The sequence below is a fragment of the Bombus flavifrons genome, chromosome 9, assembly GCF_040668555.2.
Source record: "Bombus flavifrons isolate JBK064 chromosome 9, iyBomFlav1_principal, whole genome shotgun sequence".
NCBI classification, from domain to species: domain Eukaryota; kingdom Metazoa; phylum Arthropoda; class Insecta; order Hymenoptera; family Apidae; genus Bombus; species Bombus flavifrons.
The window spans coordinates 14,790,576-14,816,476 of NC_138450.1; the positions used below are offsets into that span (position 1 = coordinate 14,790,576).

At 41.3% G+C, this 25,901-nt stretch overlaps 1 protein-coding gene across 21 annotated transcripts in view; it reads right to left on the minus strand.

The window, feature by feature from the left end:
* LOC138183667 (protein muscleblind) overlaps positions 1-25,901 on the minus strand; it is a 401,637-nt gene that overhangs the window by 133,513 nt on the left and 242,223 nt on the right. Inside the window, exons 3-4 of one of the 21 annotated variants that reach the window (XM_069120943.1) lie at positions 25,340-25,404; positions 435-512 (exon numbers count right to left, since the gene is read on the minus strand). The exons of 18 other annotated variants lie outside the window; for them this stretch is intronic. The gene's annotated coding sequence lies outside the window, so the exon portion shown is untranslated. The remainder of the gene's footprint in view (positions 1-434; positions 513-25,339; positions 25,405-25,901) is intronic. 2 more of the 21 variants (XM_069120945.1, XM_069120944.1) reach the window with 2 other exon arrangements.

Sequence of the window (25,901 nt, forward strand, 5' to 3'; positions counted from 1 at the left end):
CTCGCGGATTATCTAATCATCGTGGTATCGGTATTGTCCGAACGCTGGTTAATAGGAGAGGGATTATCGTAGTTTTAGGCGTACTTAAGATACCGATTCAAATACATACGTCTATACGTATAGATACGACTCGTTGAATATTCTAATTCCGTAGACTGTCAGAAACAATTAGGAAATTCGCGTAATGTAAATGAATGGCAATGTGTCGAGACGAATTATTCTAGATAATCTTTTTGTATTCAATTCGTAGCAAATTCGGTTTATGTCCTTGATTTACTCGCATACGACGAATCACCTCGTTTCAAGTATTTCATAAATCGTGATATAGTATAACGTTCCCTTTAGCTCTGATATTTGATTCGCCCTGGAGATACAAGGTTTCCTAATTATCTCGAGCAACGTATAATATATGTATATATGACTGAAATTGGTACTTATTTAGCTGCATCCAGAATCGACCTTCAACTGGTAGGAATTACGCGGAGAATTCGAAACACACTGTGAACGCTTACCTGCAACAGAAAAAAGAAAGCATTTGCATAAAGAGAAATGTACGACTTATAGTTGTAAAAATGTTCGCGTAAATAGAAAGTACAAATTAAAGTTAAATAATCTAATTTCAAAACTCAATTACTTATAAGCAAACGATGTCAATTAGGCTAGGAACGTTTGACAGAAATAACACCGTTCTCCAAATTCATCTTCGCAAATGCAAACAACAAGTCGTACCTAACGCTCGATTTCTACCGGAAACTAAGTTGTTTCCATTGCGCTCGAGTATCGCATTAACGAGATTCCAAGTGGACGTCAAACGAAAATATGAGAAATCAGAGTTACGGTAAGAATAGAATTCAGGGTGCAATAAAAAGTTATCGAGGCAACGGTCGGTTGCAGTCAGCATTATCGAGCAAGAGATTCCTTCATCTCGGTCTGCGAACTTTAAACGTTATTAACGTCGATTTGCCAGCGGGTTTCGATTTTATTCAATCGCCCGATACCCCATTGAATTTAAGATAAGCACGACGATCGATCAACCCCTCTGCCTATATCCATTCGCGAAACGCGTATACCACCCCTTACGTTCTCTATACGCGCATATACGGACATGTGCAAAAGTCCTAGCTTATCTATCTTAGACTATCTATGTATGTGTCGTTCGTTTCTTCCAATCGACAAATTCTTTGAAAATAGAACGCTGATCCAAGAGTTATAAAATATGTATGGGGCGAATTCAAACGTGTCAAGAGAGAGAAAGAATTTTTTTTCGTTTCCATTTATTTTAATAATTCTTACGAGTGAAACTAGAAAAATACAGGAGAATAAAAACAAACTCGTAAATCATCAATATCAAGCGACACCGTTGCAAATGAACAATGGCAGTAAAAAATGACAACGTGTCATAAGTCTGCCGCTATAGAACGATGAAATAGAAGAGTATCGTTGACACATCAAAATGTACCCAAATTATTTGTTCGTAGTGTTTTCATTTGATCGTAATCATCCAGCGTATTATCGTCATTCTGTAAAACATTCTGTAAAATATCGATAGTATCGCACTACTGTCCTTTCGCTCGTCCTTAAACATAGAAAAATAAAGAATAAAAATTTCCACTCGGTAGAGTTGGACGGTGTAAATCTCTTGCGCTGTACATAGTATAATAGCGTATATACATATACACAGAAATAGAACAAGGAACAAGGTAAGAAAGCGAGACTGGCGTCACGTACTCGAACTAGGGAGTCGCGAAGAAGCGGGTATAGTCTCGCGTAGCAGCGGACTAGCGGCGCAATCCGTGTCGAGGAAAAGTTATCGAGAATAATAAATTCGAAGGGAGGACGAATCGAGAGACAAAAGTCTGGACGATCCATCGATCTCGCAAGTTCTTCGCTATACTTGGTCGTGCCGGTCGTTCGAAGGAAGGGAGTCTAGAATAAAGCAACTGAGAAGCGATAAAGAACGATCCAAGAAATTATGCCGTTCGAATATACCGGGTCTCTATCTCGCGAAGACGACTTTTCGTACGACGCAACGAAGCAGAAACGGCGGACGTGTAGTCCACTTTCGTGTTGTCGAAGAATCGCATCGTCGGAGAAAGAGAAACGGACCGAAAGAGCGATAGGTCGAGAGAGAGGGAGGGAAGGAGAGAGAGAGAGAGCAGCTAGGCGGCTAGCTAGATCGTTCTCTCGCTGTGTATATCTTGGACGAGACATGAAAAATGCATCTAACGGCCCTCCAGGCACTTCACCATTCAAGTCCACGGCTACCCCCGCCAACCTGCCACCACTTTTCAGATCAAAAGTTACCTGCTGGCATAAGTTTCCTCGACCTGGCCGTATCCACGGCCCGTGTCCTGACGGAAAGAGCCGGCTGTCTAGCCGCGTGGTTAACAAAGCGCGAGACATCGCTCTGTTACGAGCTGTTGCCTGCGAGATGCGCGGAACGCGCAACGTTTCGCTCCCCGTGATAGATGCGAAATGTCCGAACAGATTTTGTGACAATCGCCGTTGCGAGTTACGATCGACCCTTTGCTCGCGAACAACTCTAATGCGAAGCGTGACCGACGCTACGAACGTGGAAACTTTTCGCTACCGCGTACTGCGTATTCTATAGAATGCTCTTTGATATTGGGTTACTATATCGTTACAAAAAGCAAGAGAGATAAATTTGTTTTAAAAATCGAAACTGTATTCTCTTTTGTGAACGTTCGATGATTCACAATGGTAGAGGTGTTGGAAAGAAAGAGTAGAAAGAAAGATAGATGTCATTCAAAGTTGCGGAAAGCTCGTTCAAATTTTTCAACTTGATTCCGGGCATCGGACGCATACATCACGGCCGACGAGCCAGTCGCTACATTATATCTCCGACAATGAAACCGGAGTTAGTTATCATGGTTCTTTGTATTCAAATTGGCGCAGAAACACAGCGGGCAGATTATGTGGAATAGGCATTTATCGTGGGATTATGAATGCGGCATTGTAATAAAGATACGACCTTATTTGCCGGGCTATAATTACCTTTTTGTGCGGCGAATTAATCGACGTTCAAACATGATATAAAAGCGTAGCAACGGCAGACTATACTTCCGGTGTGATTCATTTCTATCTTGAATGCATGTGAGAATAAGGAGACGAAGAAGAATTCATTTTCCTTAACGCTGTGTACACGTATTTGACGAATATATCAAAAGCAAACAAATGTCAAAAAACGAGGAATATAATTTAATAAATTTTATGATACCGTAGCCGATAATAAAATAACGTTGGAGTATTTATTCCGTTCATTTTCGTTAATTGGTATGGTTATTTTTTATTATTGTTCCCCGCTAATATTCCTCTTCCGTTACCTTATTTTACGTTCTCGTGCAACGAGTCCGTTTATACACCATTAGTCTACCTGTTTATTATTTGAAGATTCTATCTGCATGACTTCAAATACAACACTTTTCGGAAATCAACGTCACAGCACAATATCGAATATTTCATGAAATTACAGATACGGCGCAAATGGTTTTTCCGTGAATATAATTGGGTCAATTTACATCTAAGGTAAGCCCCGACAGAAATTACGGAGCACGTTTTGAGGCATACGCGAGTATATCCTCTCGACGATCAATTTCCAACCATCCAAACTTTCCAACTTCCACCTAAAAGCTGTATCCCGATCTATAGGAGTGCCGTGTCCTCTTAAAGAGGCCACAAGAGAGGAAGGGAACACCTAGTAGTGCGATCTAATAACTGAATTATGAAGATATAATAAAGGCAGCACAGAGCAGAAACAACGGAAGATAATAGACGCTTCCATTAAATCGTATTCGTTTGGTTACGTCTGATAATTGTCTAATAATTGTCGTGCACGTGTCGCGAACTTTATTTTCACTTCTAACCACGATACCGATAATTTCTTAATCTATTCTAAAAGGGAGATTTGTATGAATATGTAAATTCTCTTGCATCGATCTCGTGCAACTCTAAAGCACGTTTAATCGATCGCTAGAATATTCAGTATCCACTGAACTATATCGCATTTGGAATGATATTCGAATATCTTGATGCCAGCAAAGCGAAAGAAAGGATTTTAGTTCCTTCGGAAGAAACACGACGATTGCCGTGTTAAAGAAGTCGATGACTAAGAAAGACTAGATTCTCTTAATTTTTGCTTTTCTTATTTGTTGTATCAGCTTGCCGTTCAATTACGAACGAAAGAAACACATGTTAATGACTCGAGCGAGCAAACAAAATGCCGAAAAATCGAAAGGTAAACTCGTTCGATCGAACAAGTCACGCGGGAAACATGCGAATTCGAGGAAACGAGATCGCAAACGTTGGTCCTGAGACAAGTTGGTAGTTAACGGAAGCACGCTCGGTTCCCGGCAACTCTATATCTGATTAGCCCAAGTTTGCTAATTGGCAAATTGCAAGCGTGAGTCATACACGCTGCTAGGTTTGGTGACTCACGTCGTAACGCTCCCTTTATGGTTCGCACGCGATTCCGTTGCAGAGCGATTATTACGCGCGTGCTGCATTCGCAAACACCTAGCAAAGCGCACCCCTCGTCTATGGGTTCACCAGAATACGCCGGACAACTTTCCTCCGGACCATCCGTCCTTTTCTCTCGTTCGCGCTGTTTCTTCGCTGGCTTTACACGAAATTTATGTTTAATCACAGTCCCGATGAAATATAAATTCAACAGTTATCAATCCCCAATAAATAATATCTCATTTTTCTTTTAACAGCACTGTTCTTTCGCTGATCAACTTATCTAACTACGTATTACTTAGGTAATTCCAATTCGATATAAAAGAAATAATAATAATTAACTTACAAAATTTTCTATTTAACATCCTTTCCATACGATATTACGATGAAATATTCGATATTACTTAAACAAATGACGACAATTGTATGCTAAACTGTATTTAAATCGGTGAGTCATCCCAACGCCTGCGTAACAATTCAATGAATCGCAAAAAAGCTGGCGAGATCACGGTTTTCGAACGAAATAAAAATGTCATTAAGGTTTGAATGAAAGTTTGAACGAGAATTAATGTTGCGCGTGAAATAACGGGGGCAAGCAAAGCGCGCATAATTGCACCATTATTTCAGCGCGCTATTGAAATTCCGTCGCGCATAATGAAAAACTCGTCCCTGGATTTGAAACGCGTTAAACGCGCTCGTTATAACTCGTCCGCTCCATCTTTTTTTACCCGGATGCGTTTCGATTTTTCCTTCTCGTAAATTTCGTTATCTTCGCTCGGTGTTAAAAACCCAGCCGAGCTAACGTCTTTAACAAATGCCACCTTTTATAACCTACTTTTCTTCCTGTCGTTCTCCGCAGTTGGATTATAGCAACGAATTTAGAGTTTGAGGAGTGGACAGCATAGCGTGTGCGCGCTCGATTCATCCACGAAACTCGTCGGTTTCGCGAGACCCAGAGAACTAGTACAAGCTTCAGCCGGTATTCTCCATCAACGCTTGAACACGTTCCAAAAGAAGTTGTAGCCAACGACTAGAGCCCAAGTTAAACGCGATACTTACTTTCGTCGCTTGAAAAAAATTAACGGGCGCCTCGGATTTTCATTTCATCGTACCAGTTTAGTATACGTTCTTCGCGATATTCCTTTCTGAATATTTATTTTCTTCAAACGATTATACTATTCGAAGAAGCTTTGATCTTGCTTGACATTTCAAAATATCGAAATATAGATATTGCAAGCGTTTCCAAATATACGAATAAAGTGTAATTTATAAGACTTAGATGTAATAATATTATGAAATAACATTTACACTCAATTATCTCTCCTTTATAATGTTCATTATTCTATCTCCTTTATCATCCGCATTTAAAGTTAACTGATACTTATGATAAACGAATTAATTTAATATACCGCTCTCCTAGGTACGGATTAATTGCTATTTTATCATTGCTAATTTATTGCGTTATTATCAAATCATTATTATAAAATAATATTAAATCAAACAATTAATTTATAATTAAAATTTTAGGATGCCTCTTGTTTAAATGCTTGCGTCGATTTAACTTCTATAGGGGGATTGAATAGATAGAAATATAAAGTTATACAAGTATTAAAAAAAAATCTTAAAATTTCGATAATTCAATTTTGGAATAGAGAAGATACTTGCTCGTCTCCTCTTCTTTTTCCGGAATCAGTACGATCATTCGGATCTCGGCAGAATCTTTGCCAGAGAATTCGCGAGCTCCACACCGGAGAAACCGGAAATTGCCGGGTAGAGAATCGTATTTTATTTCGCACCGGTAAACACGACGAAGTAGTGAGTTTACGCCCGACAGAGCAAACAGCCACGTGTAACAATATTAATCCGAATGAACGTTTGCTCGTCGGCATATTTTTCTTTCTTTCCCGTGGCAGGATTATACCGAGTGACAAATTTTCTTCTTTTTTTTCTTTAACGCCATTTTAACGTTGCAACAGCTAGGAGAAAATGGTAGGATTCCATCGATTCCTATCATCTTCGACCAACGTTCTCGCCGCTCTGAATTCCATCGAACGATTCTTGTACATTTCCAGAATTATATCGTCGAATAATATCGCGATTTATACGACTGAACAATACCCGTTATCAATTTTCGAAGAATTTGTCCTTTTAGCAATGAATTTCTAAAAATAACAATTAATTAATCGGTGGATAGAAAATTCGATGAATAGTGCGTGGCGTGGAATTTTACGACTGACTGTATCCATCTGTCTCTCGCTTTCTCTTTCCACGATAATTAGCACGTTGTATGAATTACCCTCGACACGTTCAAATTAGATTCATGTTTACAGACGGCTCGCGACAGCGGAGAGCTTCGCGTCACCACCAATCAGAAGGTACGTCTGATTAGAGGCTCGCAGAGCTCATTAATTAACATAGCATCGCTCTAGGTTGATCTTATGACGAGGGTATTCCTTTGGCGAAAACTTTGCCGACCTCCGGTGGACATGAGAACGCTAATTATCCGTAATTAACGCATGGCTTATTCGCGGCTAGTCGATAGTTTCGATTTCAAAGGGGCGCTCAAAACCGTTCGAAGCTATTGCTCTTCAATTATCGTTGTGACCAAGATAGAAACAGGATATACATGGAAAACGATTCTAGCTGCAAGAGAGAAGAGAATAATATGATCGGTTGATTATCTCTTTGGCGGCCAGGCAACGTTCGAGTGTCAGTTCTAATTGATTTATCTTTCCTTCTTTCTTTTCCTATCTCGTCTTGCTTTTCCATTTTTTTTTTTTCTTTCCATTTCTCCGTTCCTTTCTCTGCCTCTCTTCGTTCGGGTCATAGCGGAACACCGAGTAAATCTCCGTGCAGCTTCGCGAATTATCGAATCAACTCGTTAAAAATTATTACTAAAATTATCAATTGAAATTTTTCTCCCACGCAATACTTCGATATTTGAAAAAACGATATTCCGTGTTTGTGTACATTACACGGTTAGCTTTAAAACGTAGAAGCAAGTGGAGAAAAAAGGAATAACAGCATGGAATTAATTCCTTCGAAAAACAAGTTTTGTAGCAGAAAATTTATTCTGGAATTTTTACGTATGTTTCAGGGAAGAATTAATTATCATGCAGATACTACATCCGCGTCTGTGTATCCAACGAATGCTTAAAATTAATTTCCCCGAAGAATCATTAGTTGGCCAGGACGTAATTTGCAGTTGTCAACAATGTCTTTGAGCGAAGAATTAATTATACGCGTTTCATTTCATTCGCACGTATGCCGGACGAATGTTTAAAATTAATTAGTCATAAAAGAATTCCCTTTTAAGAAGTACATCCGGCGGTTGTTGAAATTTCCCGGTTGAAGTATAATTTGCCTATTACATTGCCCAGATACAGAGAAACAATGATGCATTCTACAAATACGACATACGTATATTTCCAAGCTTATAGCAAATCGTCTTATTACACCTCGCGTACAAACAATTTTATTAATTACACCCTTCGAATTTTTATAATTCGATCTTCCCTTCGTTTCAACAAACAAAACGACCTTTGATCAACGCTTTAAGGGAAATTTTTGCGTAAAATTGCAACGAGAAAGAACATGAAACGCAAAAAAAAAACGAACATATTTCGTATTTTTCAGATGTTCTTGCGCGAGAAGTCTGTTTTCGTTGATCGCATCGCGCGAGTTAGAGATCATAAACGGACCAGCGAAGTTGGCGTTGTACAAAACGGCGTCCCCCGTCGACATATGGACACCCTTTACACCATGGCTATTATGTTTGGGCAAAGCCGTGTTAGGGCATAAAAATGCCGGTTCGCCCTTTTCTCCGCACGCAAACGCATTTGTTATTTTAATAACCGCGCTTCAGCCTTATTTATCATATCTTCCACTCCTTCTGCGCTTTTCCACCATTCTTCCCCTCTCTTTCTCCCCCGTTGTCCTTTTCTCTCTTTTTCATCGTTTGCTCTTTTGTATTTTTATATTTTTACGCCGCATCGCGAGAGGTCGAAAACGAGCTAACCGGCCGGCAGTAAATACTCGGAAAAATGAGAATCGTCGAGTTTCTGGTATATCGCGCAGTTAGGCGCCACACCGGCTAGAATACCACGAATTGTCGTAAATATTAATAAGCCGAGTCGACAGAAGCGAAGGCGGACGTCGCGTAATTAGTATCTCCTACCAGCGTCATCTTCTTTTCACGAATTCATTACAGTAATGTTTATACTCCAGCCCCGGAGAAAGTTTAACTTTTTCCTTTGGTTCGTTCAAAGAACAAAAACTACAGTTATTTTCATTTATCGCTTAACACACGTGCTCGTTATTGCGTTACATCGACGACTAAGATCGAAGACGGAGAATAAAACTAGATTCGAGACAACGGGTGGGGAAAACTTCCGGATGAAGTATTTGCTCCCAGCCGCGAATCGCATTCGGAATTCCACGATTCCTGCAAGCGCTGGAACAGACTGATCAGCGAATCGTTGGTCGCGGAACGCAAGACGGGATAAAGGGGAAGAAAGCTCGGTAAAAAGTAGAAAAGGTACACGAGCAACGGGATTCGGTTACAGCGAGGGTGGCGTAACGAAGCAGAAAAGAAAAACATTCAAAGGGATGCAGAAATAGATAGTTAGACTTAAAAAACGGTGGGCCAACGGAGGAGAAAGAAAGGAGGAGGAAAGCGGAAGGGGATGAGCGAGGAGAGGAAACGAAATAAAGAGGGAAATGAAAGAAAGATGGTGTGGGGAGGGTGGAAAAGAAAGGGGAGAGAAAAAGAAAGAGAGAAACGTCGTTGGACGTGCGCCGCGCTCAGCAGGAAACTTTTAATTCCGTAACTCCCGGATTAAATTATCACGCCGAGACGATTGTCTCAGGAAAGATTAAGAAAGGAGTCCTCTCAGCTGCCGGCGGGCGCCACACAGGCGTTTCTTCTTCCAACAAGTAACTACGCGCAATCGTCTTTGCTCGGACGAGGAGAGACGAAGAAGAGGAACGGGAACAGCGGCAGAGGGGCAGGGGGAGCGGGAACGAAAAGGAACAACGACCAAATCCCTTTTTCGTCTGCAGGCACCGGTTGTTGCGCTCGGTTTAACTCGACTACGATTCACGGTCGGAGAAAGAAATAAAGAAACACCGATGGAGACGCGGAAAGTACCGGAGGAACATGGAAAATCCACTCGACGCTAAAAAAAGAGGAGAGTCGGAGGGAAAGGGTCGCGAAGGCGCGTGACCATCGAGCACGCATAGCCTGGACAGCGGTAGATAAATGGGCTAAAACAAATGGATATGGAATTCACTGGCGATAGGGTCAAGTATGGCGCAAGTGGGTTTCGATCTAACCCGAGTTTCGCGAGATTTTACGTCGTTCGATTCTTCCTCGTCAACTACCATTCGTCGATATACGGTGCTAATAAAATTCTATCGATGCTGTTTCGACCGTTAAAAACGCTACGAATTTTACGATCGACCCGACAACGATCGATAACGAAGTTTCTTTAGCGCTGATTTTATAGGCTGTCACGAACGAAAGATTTACTCGCATTAACAAACTTATATCGAATTCGGTCTCATCAGCCGAGTTCACCCTGCAACGAACAGCCAAGGAACCAAAGAGGTAACCATCCCTTAAAAGAAGAGGGAACGAACGACGGAAAAGCGGGGAAGAATTCCTTCCGTACAATGGACAAGGGAAGAAAACCGCAAGAAAAAGTTGGACAAAGACGAGGCAACTGGTCTCTTTCAAGAAACGGCAGGGAATCGCTTCCATTTCCGTCGGTCTCTATAACTAGTGCCTCCTGTTGAGGGAGAAGAGCGACAAGGAGACGCGAACTTGTCGAGTCGTACGCTCGCTCAGGGTTTGAGTTTTGATTAACTCGAAGGTCGACTTGAATTCGAGATCGAGTTCCGACTGAAAACTCGTCGTTCCCGCGCGTATAACGGGAGCGAGAGAAGGTGTAGATGCTGGAGAACGAGAAGGGTGAGAAAGAGACGGGACTTATCACGTTCCGTAGTAGTCTCTGGTTGATTTGGATACAGTGACGTGACAGGTAGTTACGTGTTTGTCGAGGTTCCTCGTTCGTCTCTGAGTACACGATTCTACCGAATATATGCTATTATCGGACGACGAATCGTGAAAATCCGAGTGTTAGCGCGATCAAACGAGATGAAAATTGCTCGTCGTCCGCGATATGCCACGAGCATCCTTTCACGAGACGAATGCAAATTTTTTAATCGTACGATATCCATTATTTCCGCGTAAACGTAGTTATTCCTGGTATAGAAGGTCCTGTCGGACTTCCTTTCGACCATTCGAAGCGAGTGCTTTTGAATTTAGACGATAAGTTAATGTTAGGAAAGAAACGATCGCGTCGTTTCGAACAAATATCGAATCTGCAAATTGTTATTGTCACTAACGAGCACAACTATTTTCTAGTCATTCTTTGTACGACGTAAAAAGGGTATACTTATTTAAGAAAAAGAAGAAAGCACAACGAAGTTGTAATAATTGTAATAAAATTAATTAAGTACTCGTTGTAATAAAAACCGAAGGACCCTATAAACGTTGAAATTCAATAAGTCGAGCTTCTTATCGATCGGCAGATAGAATTTTTTTTCGATCGTACAGAAGAGATAATTATCGTTAATCGGCCGGCTAATTACCGACGCAATAGAAAGTAAGATCGTTAACGACACGTTCTTTAATAGACAGTGCTAATGGTACCGACCGCTATCTTTTTCGCAATATTATCTCGTATCGTTAATTAGCGATCCACTAGACATTCTTTTCCTCTCTCGTTTTTTCCTTCCTTTCTCCTATCGATCGAAATCGTCCGAAATTCTAAAAAGAAAAAAAAAAAAATTCAATAAATCATCCATCGAATATATGATTGAACTTTTAGACTTTTGAACTTTTAGACGCACCATTATGTAACGTAATTACGAAAAAATGAGAAGGAATGGAGAAGAGGGAAGCGGAACGAAACGACACGTGAATCCGGTACTTTAATGCCGAGATTATTTTCTGCCGATAATGGAAATAACCGTTCGTTTACATTACCGATTCGCCGCGAAAGTGCCGTGCTTTGGTAAATTAAAAACAAAAAAAAACGTCCTGCTCGTAAAATAAAATTCACCACGATGGATTTTACCGTCTTTGCTCTAGAGAAAAAAGGAATTTTTATGTGTATATTTACAATGCAAACATATAGCTTTTTAAAACTTTGCCGGTATAAAGAACCTCGTCGTTTCGGAATAAAGAGAGGAAATTTCCAAAGTGTCTTCAAGATGGTGAATAATTTTGAGGAACAGAAAATACCAGATCCACTTTGGACCTTCGACAACTATATAATTTCTCTGCTAATCAAAAGTTAATCGAATATCCGAATATTAATATCTTAATATAACTGTTCCAAATATTTCTTCGCGTCAAAGGGAAATTAACTCTTAGATTCCGAGTAAAATAACTTAAATACACGTATATCGAGACAAAATTAAAGACTCTGATCGATTATAGTTCCTTCCCAAAATAGTATTTTGGTTATAAAGTGTTAAATACGCTTCGGTAGCTACTCTATTTCGAACGGTTTCACCTTCTGCTCCTCGAACGATGTTCATCGCGTCAAGTACACGATATCCTTATTTTCCATTGGACGAGCGAGCGGCGAAGCACACTGCAACCTAACGTTTCCCTAAACATTTTCCTCCATGATTCTCAGACCACGATATCTCGTTTGTGCACACGAAACGGGGAAACTGGGCTTCTAATGCATTCGACCAGGGATCAAGCCTGCCAACTGTTTTCCAGATCGATGGATTCGCCGGTAGTAAACGCGAAGATAGGTCAGCGAAACAAGATCTGGCGAAGTGTCTGAAAAATCGAGCTACATACACGGCAATAAGCTTCTCCTCGAAAGAGAGAAGAACTTTACGACTTTGATACTCGATGTAGCATAAGGACGACGTCGTTCGTTGCGGAAACGTAACGACTATTTGTTTTATAATTATCAAGGAAATTGCCAGCACTTTCGGCAGAATTAATATGAAAAAATTAACGGAAATGTATTTTTCGTTTCTACGAGAAATCTACGTCTAATTTCATTTTCGAATCGCTAGAGACATCTTCGAATTTGCTCGAAAGGAGAAAGGTTTGCATTTCCCCTCGGACAATCGAGAACAATTATACGATGTTTCACCAACGAAAAAAGATTAAGGATAACGAAAGAAAGAGCCGAGGGCTAGGCTTTAAAGTTCGACAGCGTATTGCTCGAATGGCTAGAAGAGTCGAGCTGAAAAGAATGTTAGAAGGCGAGCTCGCCGACCGTGGAACGAGATAAGCGGGGAGAAAGGAAACGGATATTTGTTTCGAGTTTGCAGCGAGTTTGTCGGAAATTGCACGATAAGAAATAATAAGAGAAAAGATCCTGCAAGCGACTCTTTTCTTCTCGCGATAATCTCGAGTAGAGCGATTTCTTTTCTAAATTGCTATCGATCGGTTAATTATTCACTCGTGCTCGTATTATTCCGCGAGATTAGCTTTCTAATTTCAGAAGAAAGGAACAAATTGGTCAATCGATAAGGCCGTAATTTGTAAAACTCCTGTACTTGGCACCGCAGGAAATTTTCTTAGCCTTTAACTACGGATGTTTATATTTTTAACGACACAACTTTTTACCACTTAATTTCTTCTCCTCGTTGGAAAAAGAATTCCAACATTTAAGTACGCGTTAACCAATGATTATATAAGAGCGACCTCGATAAACGTTGACGAATCTTTTTAGACTTTTGGATAAGCCGAAATGGTAAAAAATAAGTTTGAAAGGAAATAACTCAGGCGTCTTACGTGCCGAGGCGATAACTTTGTTCCCCGATCGTTCCCCGAGCGATCGATCGACAAGTCGAAGTAGCCAAAGAAAAATCGGTCTCAAGAAACCATAGCGTCAAAGCAACGATCGTTTCACGGTTCGCGTGTCTTTTACTACAATTCATATTACAGGGATATCCTGTAAAAGGTGCCGGGGGCGTGTTCTCGTCGCGCGGCGTACATCGCGCAAGAAAACTCCTCTGGCAGGCTACTTCCCGGTTTACCCTCGATCACAGGGCTCTTTGAGCGCGAGCTTCCGCGCGACTGGCTCGCTAGAGCGCGCAATTGTTTCAGCATCGTGTCTGCGAGAGAGTTCGACGGAGCGCGCCGACCGCGACTCTACGCCAATTCGTAATCCCCTGAAGCGCGGGGACGACCAAGAAAACGTTCCATGCACGAAGCATCGTCTCTCTCTTTCTCTCTCTTCCTCTCTCTTCGGATAAGAAGAAGCCCCTCGAATATTCGCGTATGTTGTCACAGGCAAAAAGAGAGAGCGGCTGGGGGCGGGGAAGAGAGAATAGGAAAAAGAGAAACGGGGCGCGAGCTAGTCCACAGGGTTTTACGAGTTTACGCTGTGCGAAGCACACGTAGTAACGAAAGTGCGAGAATCGAAATTTGGATGGGGATATACAGTAACGTGCAAAAGTCTCAAGCTACCTAGCGATCGGAAATGTTCTATTTTTACGAATAATCGTTATTATTTGCTAAAAAAATGCATAATACAAGAATTATTGATAATCTGCTCAAAAATGTCGATTAAAAGATAATTATACTCTATTTATCTCGAAGTATCTTTAAAGAATCGACGAAGAGAAGTTATACAGAAACGAGCAACACGACGAAGGAAATATCTAAGGATTCGGTTCCATATAACAACGGATGAAAACGTGTATTTCCGAAAAATACGATTAGTCAGAGCTTGGAAAACTTTTGCACGATACTGTAGAAGAGTAGGAGCGACAGCCCCCGTGGCACAGAAGCAAAGGGAAAGAGGGCGAGCGCATCCAAAACAGGGATTTCGGCGAAATCCTCGGACACGGTTGACTGAGTAAAATATCCTTCATTGCTATTCCCAGGGTTTCGAGGACTCGACAGCCTCCATAGAGAAGGACAAATCCTGCACGGCGACGGATTCTCGGCTGCTCGACGAGAAGGATGAAACAGACGTGTTCGCGACGTCCTCGTCGCGAGAATCGAAGGGGAAAGAGGATAGACGGAGGAGGACTCTCACGGTGACCGAGAAAGAAGGGAAGACACAGGAAAGGTCCTGCATTGCGACAACTAATGAACCGTCTTGGAACGGACCCCCGAAGTCCCGTGAGACGTGACGGCGCAATGCAGTCGCAAGTAGCAGCGCCGACGACGCGACGTCTTCGTCGACGACGACCATGGCTATGGCTACGACGCGACGCGGCGCGACGCCTGGTTGACTTTTTGCTCTCATCGTCCCACGCCACCCTTCCAATTTCTCTCCACGGTCCGATCCTATCTTTCGATTCCTCTGACGTGTCTTTTTTTTTTTCTCTACCTTATTTCCTTAAGGCATCTTCTTTCTCTTATAAAATCTTGTTTGAATTTTCTTCTTGGCTGACCATCGAACGGACCTTCTCCTGCGTCTTCCTTCCCTTCTCTACCTCCTACTCCCTTTTTCTAACAAAGTCGTTCTTTCCACCTGTTTTTATCTTTTTTCCTTCTGGTTTTTTCTTCGCGGGGGTCTGAAACTTGATTTTTCTTCGTTTCTCGTGTTTTCCCTCTCATCCCAGTCACGCCTGACTGGAATTTGAACAAGATCAGAGAAACAAGATTTTTTGGATCCCAGGAGAACAAAAGAGGAAATTTTTACGTTGGGTCGGATGACACGCAATAAGTTCCGTCTTTCAATGTTTCCATAATGCAACGACAAACGACCGGGAAACCCATTATAAAATGCAAAGCGCCACGTCGTTGCTGTCTTCGTCGCTCCCTATCGTTGAAGACACGTAGTTAATGCATTATGCTCTTGGAATATGTAGTAATAATATGATATATTATTGTTGTCCTGTTTCTCGAGAAACTTATATACACAGTGGTGTTTCTAGGTCGATCTAGTTGCTAGGTGTTCCCTGTTATTACCCGATTTAAGATTAAAATTCTTATAGATACTATCGTATTGTGAAATTTAACGAAACCGATCTACGATAACACGCAGCAAAACGATGTCAAATCTTTTCACGGTCACAAAGATATCGATATATCTTTGGTGATTCTCACAAATCATCGAGTGACACCGTCGTAAATGAGCAACAGAAGCGAAAACTGACAGCCTGTCGTAAGTACGTGTCTTACCGTGTGCAACGACAAATAATATTCTCGACGTATCAAAACACCAGTCGAATCTTCTATCGTGTTCAGAGCAAAAAACAACAACACGCGTTACGGTCGCCAACATAAAATTCGCAATTTTTCCATCCGATTATAATAATTCGAGCATCCACCGTAATTTTAGACTTCACTCTCGTTAAGGTGGATCTTCGCGTTGCGAAGAAGAGAGCGTGTTTCCTAGCGCGCCCCAAGGTAACAAACAATATTCAAATTATTTTGAAATTTATGTCCCCGCTCGGAGCCGTAGATTTTTCAGTAATGAAGAGAAAAGGAAGTAAAACGAGGAAGAGTAGGTTGAGAACGGGGGTAGGTGGCACGAGAAGGGAAGTTAGGTCTGGCACGCCGTTAACGGACCGGGAAACAAGCCGAGGACCCTAACTTTCGTTACCGCGTGTTGTTGAGAATTTATTATTCCAGGTACGGAAAAGGGTGATTCTTGTGTAACCCACGTCCACTTTAACGCAATTACCGCCTCCGTTGGTTCGCGGAGGATGAAAGGGCCTTCGAAACGAAATTCTTTCTCGGTTTCTTCGTTGCTGTATCTTTCGCTTCGTTTCGATGATTCGATCGCCAGAGTCTATGCATCGACTAAATCGGCAGTATTTCCAACAACTGGAGTAAGTGGAGAAAGAAATATAAGAAGAAACGAGAAAATTTTTATAAACGCGTGACTAAGATTCGAAGCAATATAGTCAGCAAATGATGGTGAGCGAAGAGATTGATAAGACGTTGTTAAAAAATATCTAGAACTGGAACAAGTACGATAACTTGTGATCAAGCAATCGATAATTAATCTCGTAATTGCGCGCGCTTCAGCTTTGATCCTATACATTAAAAATCTTTTCCAATACCCAACCATCTTTGCACCATGAAAATTTGATAACACGCTCCTTCCCGTATATCAATAATCGTACATATCAATTATGTATTCGAAAGAGAATGGCCAGTAGCGTAGGTCAATGTTTCTCGGAAACATCGAAAATTCCTGCGGACAACAAGCTCCTGGACAAGACGGAATATCAAATTTACGGAGAACTTGGTCGAATATCGTTCGACCGAGGATTTGTGCATGAACGAACACGACCAGTCTGTTTGCCGACTCCTTTCCCTGGCCAACTGGCGACATTTTGCCGAAACGAACAGAACGAAATAACGAAGGAAAGAATCTCGTGACAAGACAAAGGGGAAAGGCGAATCGTTGCTGGAATAAAGGCGTGAAAAGGAGAAATGGGCGTGAAGCAGCAGAAGACGTCGACGAGATAGCTTTCAAGGAGGAGAATTAATTCACGATTATTCGTTCTAAACCCCAGCGAGAAGGAGAAAAGGATAATGAGGATGTACTGGCGTGCAGGGCAGACTTTTTTTCTCTCTTTTAAATAACCGAAGTGAAAATAATGTCGCGAAAGTAGGGATAGGATGATTTTCGAGAAAAATATTCGATATGAAGAAGATATCTGTTGCATTAGTCAGTTGAACGAAAATTCTTTTCACTCTTAGTCTTCGATTGTACGAACAAACTTTGTCTTTATATAATCCCGTTTATAAGTATTAGAAGGTGTACGATAAATTAACTTGAAAATATAAATTTTTACGAAATATAAGTATCTTTCCGCCCTAAATACAAGTTCCTGACTAATTTTTTAACGTTTCCGTTATATTTCTTTTCGTTTGCGGTGTAGCAGAAGAGTCGAGCACACGCGAACCGCTGTTTACAGAAACTTTTTTGTCGTCTCGGTGGCTTTAGTATACCCTGAAAGTTTTTCATTAAAATCGAAAGCACTCTGTTTACGGTAAGACCCGCTCTAACGTCCAGCTGCTTACGCCAACTTTTTTAGACCAACTAGTTGTACGGTTTCTCGTTGACAAAAGTTACTTTCCCTAAATTCGATAAAAACGTTTCGAGCACGAGTAATATTCGATACGAGTACTTTTCACATCCGTTAAATAATGCGGATAATCTTCTTCGTTTTAACTTCGCAGACGGAGCAGTTCTAAGTTTAACATTCTGCGACACCGGCCTCGCTACAGCAAACTAAATTGTAACTAACTCGACACGAACGAAACGACTTTCTGAATAATGAAGACACATTTCTCGAAACAAATGAAATCGAGTTTGTTGCAGGTGCTGGTCTTCAAGCACGTACATATACGTGGATATCCATCGCGAACGTTCACCGTTTTATAATATGTACGATATATCAAAAACACGATAATAATCTTGCGCTGTAAATTTACGGTGCAAAGTACGCGTAGTTTACACCACAGTTTACAGGATGAAATCATCGTTCGATGCTTGTCCGACGTACAATTTCTATGTATAGACCACGCGTATGTAATTAGAACCGATACCGGTCAAGATGTAACATATTCGTGACGCAATAACTCTCTTTCGTCTTTAGCAATCTTCGAAGAAAATGTGAAAAGAAAGAAAAGAACGAAAAAGAAATAAACGCGAGAGAAGCGCTGCCACTGCAACAGTCAAATATCGAAGTCAAATAGAAGATAAAGTTCGACGGGAAATGATAGATACAGGCTCGTTGAATCGGATATATGAAGAGAGCACGTGGAACGTAGAAAAGACGGAGAATGGAGAGTTGGAGCAGAAGGAGAGCGACGGATGCTAAATTCGACCACCTACGAGAACCGAACAAGAAACAGGGGTAGAAGCAGTACGGAAAATGTATGTTTTTCGCGAAAGACAGAGAGACTCCGGTTTCTCCGTTACTGCTGCCGTTGCATCGCGCCGTGGCTATATGGCGGCCAGGCCGTTTCACGCTACGTTTACCATTTTATTTTATTTCGAAAGATATATATTTTCAGATTTTATTGCTCGTCTCGCGCGCTACACCCGAAATACGCTCCAGGTCCTCGTGAACCTAAGGATTTATTAAAATTTTATACCGTCCCGTATTTACGAGCGAGATTATGTAAAATCGGACGAAGCTGAATAAAAGCTACGATCCAAGGTTGCTTTCGTCCTCGGCAATAGAAGAGTATCGGTTGACGGCCGTATCGAAAAATTTCCAGAGCTTATTCTTAATCGCACAGGTTAATGGCGAATTGTTGTGAATTTCTAGCAGTATCGGAGTTTCCATTTACGAGCATCCGCTTACAAATGGATAAGGTAAAACTTCCAGTTGGAAAATTTTCCGACAGTGGTCAACGTTGCGTGGTATTAAAAGATGCAAAATATATTTATATTAACAAATACGGTCAGAGGGATCTGTGAATTTTCGGCAATTTCACAGCCATCCAAACTCGGAACCTTTCGCGATACATCAGCTATCTACGTGTGCGCGTACGTGTGTAAAACATAAAACAATCCTACGTGAACCACACCGTCTTGCCGAAAAATCTATCTTATCCGCTGAAAACCGCTCACATTTCTAATTACCAGTCAATTAGAGCAAAATTTCGGGTAACACCCTTGCGATTCGTTTCTCCACAGATCCAGCTAACAGGACGTGGAAAGACTTGGACTAATTTCCATGGAACGGCTACAGAAGTTGGCGAATATCGTCGGACCGTCTTACTTTTTCGTTAATATTAATTTCGTGGAGACAGCGTACGCTCGTGCACCAGGAGCGGAGGCGAGTAATAAAGTAAATTCATTTCCATTTCTCTAGGAGCAAGTACGAAGGGAGAAAGAGAAATAGAGAGCGTGTGAGAGAGAGGGAGAGGGAGGGAGAGAGAGAGAGAGAGAGAGAGAGGGACAGACAGACAGACAGACACACGGGAAGGGAGAGACCAACCGGCAATGCGGTACCGAAGTTCCGTAGCAGCCAACCAACCCCGTGGCAACCCCCTCTGCATCGCTTTATTATCTCGAAAGCTATTTCGCCGGCTGCCTACTCGCTAATAGGATTGTCACTCGCGTGCCTTTTGCCAGGCCAAGGGCGGATAGTTCCAATTCTCGGTATCGCTATCGTCGGTCGAAGATATTCCAACGCCGCGTTCGTACCTCGTTACCTCTCCTGCCGCCACCACAAACACCATGCGAAAATAAAAGACGAGAGATACGGGGCCAGAGAATAAAATTTACTCGCGGTCGTGACAGAGAGTCCATGTGTAACGCGGTTTGCACGAAGAGTATCGTTCGGGTATCGCGTCCATCGAGAAATATATTTCTTGGATCAGTTTTTCGTTAAATTTGTTTTTGAATCGTAAAGGTGTACGGTCAAACGTTCTTGATGGAGAAAAAGGAGGAATCGACGCGGTGGATTTGTCGAATTTCGGAGGAATTCCTGATTGCTATCCACGTAGATAAACACAAATTCGACATTGGCCATAAAACACCTAACCAAATTCTAAAACTTCTGAAAAATGCTCTGCCACAGTACCTTGTTCGATCAAATGCCTACGGCGAAAATCGTGCGAAGGACGAGTTCAGTCCCAAGACAGAAAAGAAAAGGAAAGAGAAGAGAATTTGCATTCATCGAGCAGCAACAGGGTCGGACTCGTTGCGATTCGAGGGAAAAAAAAGTGGAGCAGAAAGGACATAAGGCGAGGACGATCTCGAAGGCAGTCTTAACGATCTCTCGAATAATTCTCCCTGCCTCTCCGCCGCCCCTCGCTCCTACGTTGGCCGTAAATTAACGCCACGTGGACGGTGTGTCGAACGAGGTGACGTCGGTAGAATTCGACGCACGATTTCGAAAGTTCTTCGATGGCTCAATTTCGTCAACGCCGACAAAAAAACGACTCGCCCCCTCGTTGGTTCGCTTTCCTCTTCTTTTCCTGGCCGGTGAAGTTTCCGTCTCTGCTAGGGCAGAAGATCCGAATCCGGGTTAATGTCACCGAGGTGGAAGAAAAAATTGCCAGCGATTCACGAACGTGCTGTAGACTCTAATATGTTTCGTGTATCCCACTTTACCACTTGCTGTCTCTCCCCAAAGTCCCTTCTCTTTTTCCTTCTTTCTTTTGCGTCAAATGGCGAAGGAGAAAGGCAACAAGAGCAAGTAGAGAAAGAACGAGCGACAGAGGCGGAGGGAAGAGACGTAGAGGGTGGTTGGTTCGTCCGCCATGGTACTCGAACCCAATCCCACTTTCATAAGTTTTCCCAAGTTTTGCGGCAGCTAGTGCCGTCTAATAGCCGGCGTACCGTCTCTTCCTTCGCTTTCCTCCCCTCCTATCTTCTTTCCATCCTTACAAGCCGCGCTCTATCTGTTCCACCTTCTCTCCAAGCCACCGTCGCTTCTTTTTTCCTTCTTCGGTTTTCCTATCGCAAAAGTTCGCGGCTGCTCTCCGACGAGGCTGCCTCGGAGACTTTTCAACGGTCCACGACGTAATTCACCGCGAATATCCCCGCAGACGTTCATGGAAATTGCGAGCAAGGAGAGCTAGCAGCAGAGGCGAACCAAGAGGAATCGCCGTACTGTTCGCTGCTGGATCTTCCTAGAATCCGACAAATCGACCGTGTCCTTCCGTTACGAGCTATTTTTCTTTTCTAGTCCCGTTTCACGATCGACGTCGAACCAGCCAACACACGACAACGATCCAGTTACGTTAAAAGGCGATTATACGGGACACGCGATTTAGGGGTGTAAACAGTTGGAATAAACGATTCCAAGACTCATTTATAGGGGTTGTATTTAAATAAATAGCAGAGCCGTTTTTATACCGATCTTTATACTTTTATACATTTTACACTGCTTAGAAACAAATATGAAATTTCGTTTCATCGTCTTTGAAATATCGTATGTAAAACCATTGCACTGCTTTCATCGTCAATCGACCATTATAAATCTAGACTGTGTCTCGTCATAAACCAATACCTTTTGCTTGTCGTATTCACGCACACGCTAATGCATAGGATACTATGCTACCCTAGAGGATAGTTACAAATAAAAAAAAGCGAGTCTTGCGAAGACAGTTCTCGAAGGATTTGTGACAAACGACGCCTCGATCGACGTTATATTGAAATCTTAAGGGACGGTTATATTCTCTTAGATCGGCAGACACCATATGGTACACGGCAGGAGGATACGTCATTACCGCTGGGACGTCGAGCCATCGAGGAAGAAAACTGATACAAACGTGCTCTCCGCATCCCTCCAACACCATGGAATTGATAAAGTTCTCCGAGTTTTTCGCCGCTACCTAAACTTCCCTAAACGGTAACTCGAAATTACGGACGCGTAACTTCCGGCTCCGTGATTCGATAAAAATTGTTTCGAACAGCAAGACAGAGATAAATAAGGGTTATCGACAACCAATTTCGGAACGTCCAGCCAACGAAAGCTGTGGCCCGTTTCATGGAAATTTAATGGCCGTCGCGCTCGGAAAATTCTACGAATGAAACTTAGTGCTTTCTTTTCTGTGTTAGGAAACAAGTGTAGCTTTTGTTTTTGTATAAGTATGAGTGACGTAACGTAATATTCGTCCTGAAACTTTACGCGTTCGAGAAACACGTTCAATTAATTTTCTACTACTCTTTTTTATTATGCGTAGTTAGTTATAATGTTTTATTAAAGATAAAAATTCGCATAGAACAAAATGTTTTACCTTACATCGAAACATATTTTTCTGTTATTCATCTAGCTATTTTTCTTCTTCGTCTCTCTTGCTGCTTTCTTACAACTTAATCTATTTTTCTTGCATACTTTACTCTCTTATTACTATACGATTTCTAAGTCAACTATGGGTTAATCAACTATGTGCTGGCCAAATATGGGTCAAACGAACAGGAAACATTATTCTCTCCCCTCTCTTTCTATTATGCTTTCGAAAATGTATGCAAATTTATGATTGAACCCGATGTAAAATATTTTGTGGTGCGCATATATGTAGATAAATACCAGCTTCTTGAAAATTCTCTTTCTTTCCAGTTAAAATCCTAAAATCAAGCAATGCGCCAGAGATAAAAGTAAGAACGTTCAGTTGGAAAACGTTCAATTATGTTTCGTATCAACTTTCTCTGTTCACGAGCATCCTAGTGAATGTTTTGAACCCCTTATAGCTAGGCTAGACTTTACATCTCGTACAAAGTACACGGTTATACGCGATAAATTTATCGCATTAATCCAGATACGGTATCATCGTTTGACTTTTGTCACCTGTTCCGAATTTAAACTTCTATACAAAAATCTTAGGAATAATCTGATAATTCGAAACAATCGACAACGAAATTTCAACGTTTCTCCCATAAATCTTCTTAACGCTAAGTATCCAATTTGTACCGACAAAAACTTAATATATCTAATTACACGGCTGTAACAACTTAGAGCCGATTTTATTTACAGAGTGCAATAAGATACACGAGCGGCAAATGTTTCGATCCGCTCGAGTATCGTTTCCCTGAACGAGACACGATTTCGTGGATCGTACCACTGTTCACGTTTGTGAACAATTTCCATATTGAAAACGATTTAAAGATTAAAAGGGGAATACCGTGGACGGAACACGCAACGCAAACACAGCTTGTTTCTCCATCCAAGTAAAAAGTATACACAACCGAATGAAAATATTGTTGATTAAATATTGGCGCAATCGCGAAATACTGCCTGTCTATATTATTATTCGTACGTATGCAACGATACGGGATGATACGATGGAATTTACAATTATCGATAGCTCGGAGAAGCTTCGAAGTTATCGCGTTAATTCGTTATGCATTATGGATTTCCGATAATATAGGTTTTCAAGATGAAAGATCAAATTAGAATCATCGCAGCTGTGATGTATAATAATTAGACACGTTATACGCTGCTCTAGTAGATAAAAGAGTGACTAGCAGCGAACTGCTAAAAAGTTCTTTCTCATCGCGACAACGGTCGATCAAGCGCACCAACAACAACTAGAGAAAAAAATTTACCAATTTTACTGTATTCAACGATACGATTGCGAATGGTACGAGGTTTTAAAACTTGCAAACCTATCGTTCGTAAATTAAATCGAAGACGAATCGCGTCTGTAATATCTTACAGAGAAAATATACACAGAGAAATCGTAATTTACCGTGGCAAAAACAAGTTCTCCTCTCTAATACGATGTTTCAAAAAGCAGAGTAACGACAATTATAACAACGAATCGAGATGTGACATTAAATTCAAACGTCGTATTTCACAATCAAATTTTCGTGATCAATCTTCAAGCTTACTGGAGATACATATATGCGTAGGTACACATCAGGAATCTTTCGATACGATCGTTCAGTTGGAATACGCAACTATATCTAGCAAGCGTTTGAACTTGCAAATAAAGTGTCCACTTCAGTTGGCGAACGATCGATTCCACGAACTCTATGACAAGCTCCGCTAAGCGTTCATTTAACGAGAGAGATCCGTAGTCGATTCATCATCGACATTATCGTTGCCGTTTCAGTCGTTGGGGCTTTCACCGTGAAGGGCTCGGTTCATTTTTTAAAAATAAAGCCCTGACGACGAGGATCTAGGGCTCTTTTTCACTCCTACCACTCTTCTTCCCGATCACCTTTCTATTAGGCGCGCGATAAATCGACCAGTCATTCGGTCGGCCGCTAAGTCCAAAAAACTCCGCGCCGAGAGAGGATTATGAAGCCGTCGATCAGTAACTAAAGAAGATTAAGTGGCTCGAACGCGGTTTGTAAGTCTCTCTCTTCCTGTGTAGCCTCTTAGTACATCCTCTCGAACCTTATCCACGCTTCCGTAAGGACCGAGGAAACGCGCTAACTCGATAAAAAATGAGTCCCCTACGATCTTTCCTGGATCTACGCTGGATTATCCGAATTACAGCGAGGCGAGTGTTTTTCTCCATTCGATCGATACTTGACACTGAATTCATATTGCAAACAGATATCGAGTCCAAATAGAATTTAAACGATCGATTTTAAGTATTTCAAACGCTTTGAATACGAGTCATCGCACGATACACCGAATTTGATAACCTGAACTAAGCAAATGTCTCTTGGACACTGCTGTAACAAGCCACGTGTTGTAACCTAACGACTTAATCTTCCGTGATTAACGATTAACGCGCGCACAACTTGGAAACATCCGATGTACGAAGAGAACGATAATTACTGCTTAGTTCGTTAGAACGTAATAGCGAACTTGGAGCGTCACATGTTACAATTTTATAAAAGAGTAAAACTGGAAGTAAGAGGAATTTATGCATCGTTTGATTTTTAAAGGAACAATAATAATAGTAAGTAAAACAACGAAGATCTTCTTAAATTCAATCTTTTTCAAACACTCTAATCTAAGAACCTGACCTAATTTTCCGTAACAAATCGCCAAAGTAATCTTTCTCGACAATCTGGGATTGCATTCTACTCGACCATGTTTTAAAAGTAGAACTAAATTCTAAGTGATGAATCGATTCGACCTATTAATTTTCACCGCGTAGATGAATACTAGATGAAGACGGAAAAATAAAACCACGTCGGAGATTGAACGATCTTCTGCGCATGTAAATTTGATTATACGGAAATATACTCCGCGGAAACAAAATTGCTCGTCGATCCTCTTCTCCGATCATTAGATAGAGATACGAGATTCTTTATTTTTATAACAGATACAAATTCGAAATCGTCTTGCATAATTTAAATTCCAAAACCGCGATTCCACCTATTCGCTATGACAGTTTACGATTAGTTTACAAATGATTTTTCCATCCTGATATGCAAATCTTAATAATTAAACGAATGATTGAATTTATTGTTCGACTTACCTACTGTGTTTCATTCGACGATACCAAGCATATTCTAAGATCACGTTTCATCAAAAATCGCTTACCTGAAACAACAAAAATAATGAAATGAGAATTAGTTTCAGGTAACTTCATATACGTATGTAAGTACGTATAATAACGCAAAGTATACAGAATAAAAGAATCTAATACGTGATATAATCTTTGAAATATATTCTTCGATATTTTAAAGAAGAAAACTTTAAGTATATCTAATTAAAATCGTACAATAATTTAAGTCATTTGCAATACCTGTCGTGTGTGTTGTGTGCGTATGTGTATGGTAAGAAAGTACGAACGAAATAAATTGTTGGTTTTCTACGTATATTATAATTATAACCGTATTTACCGCGTAACGATGCCGGGATGTACGTACTACGTCGAAGGTTCGAGTCAAACTACTTCTCGTTCGCTTCGTCTCGATAATGTCCTTCACGTTCTAACGTTGCGGAATAGAATCGGCGCTTCTGTGTATATTTCGCAGTTTCATTATAGTTTTTGCGACCGCTGTGATATTGACAATTTCCAACGACTTCGATATTCT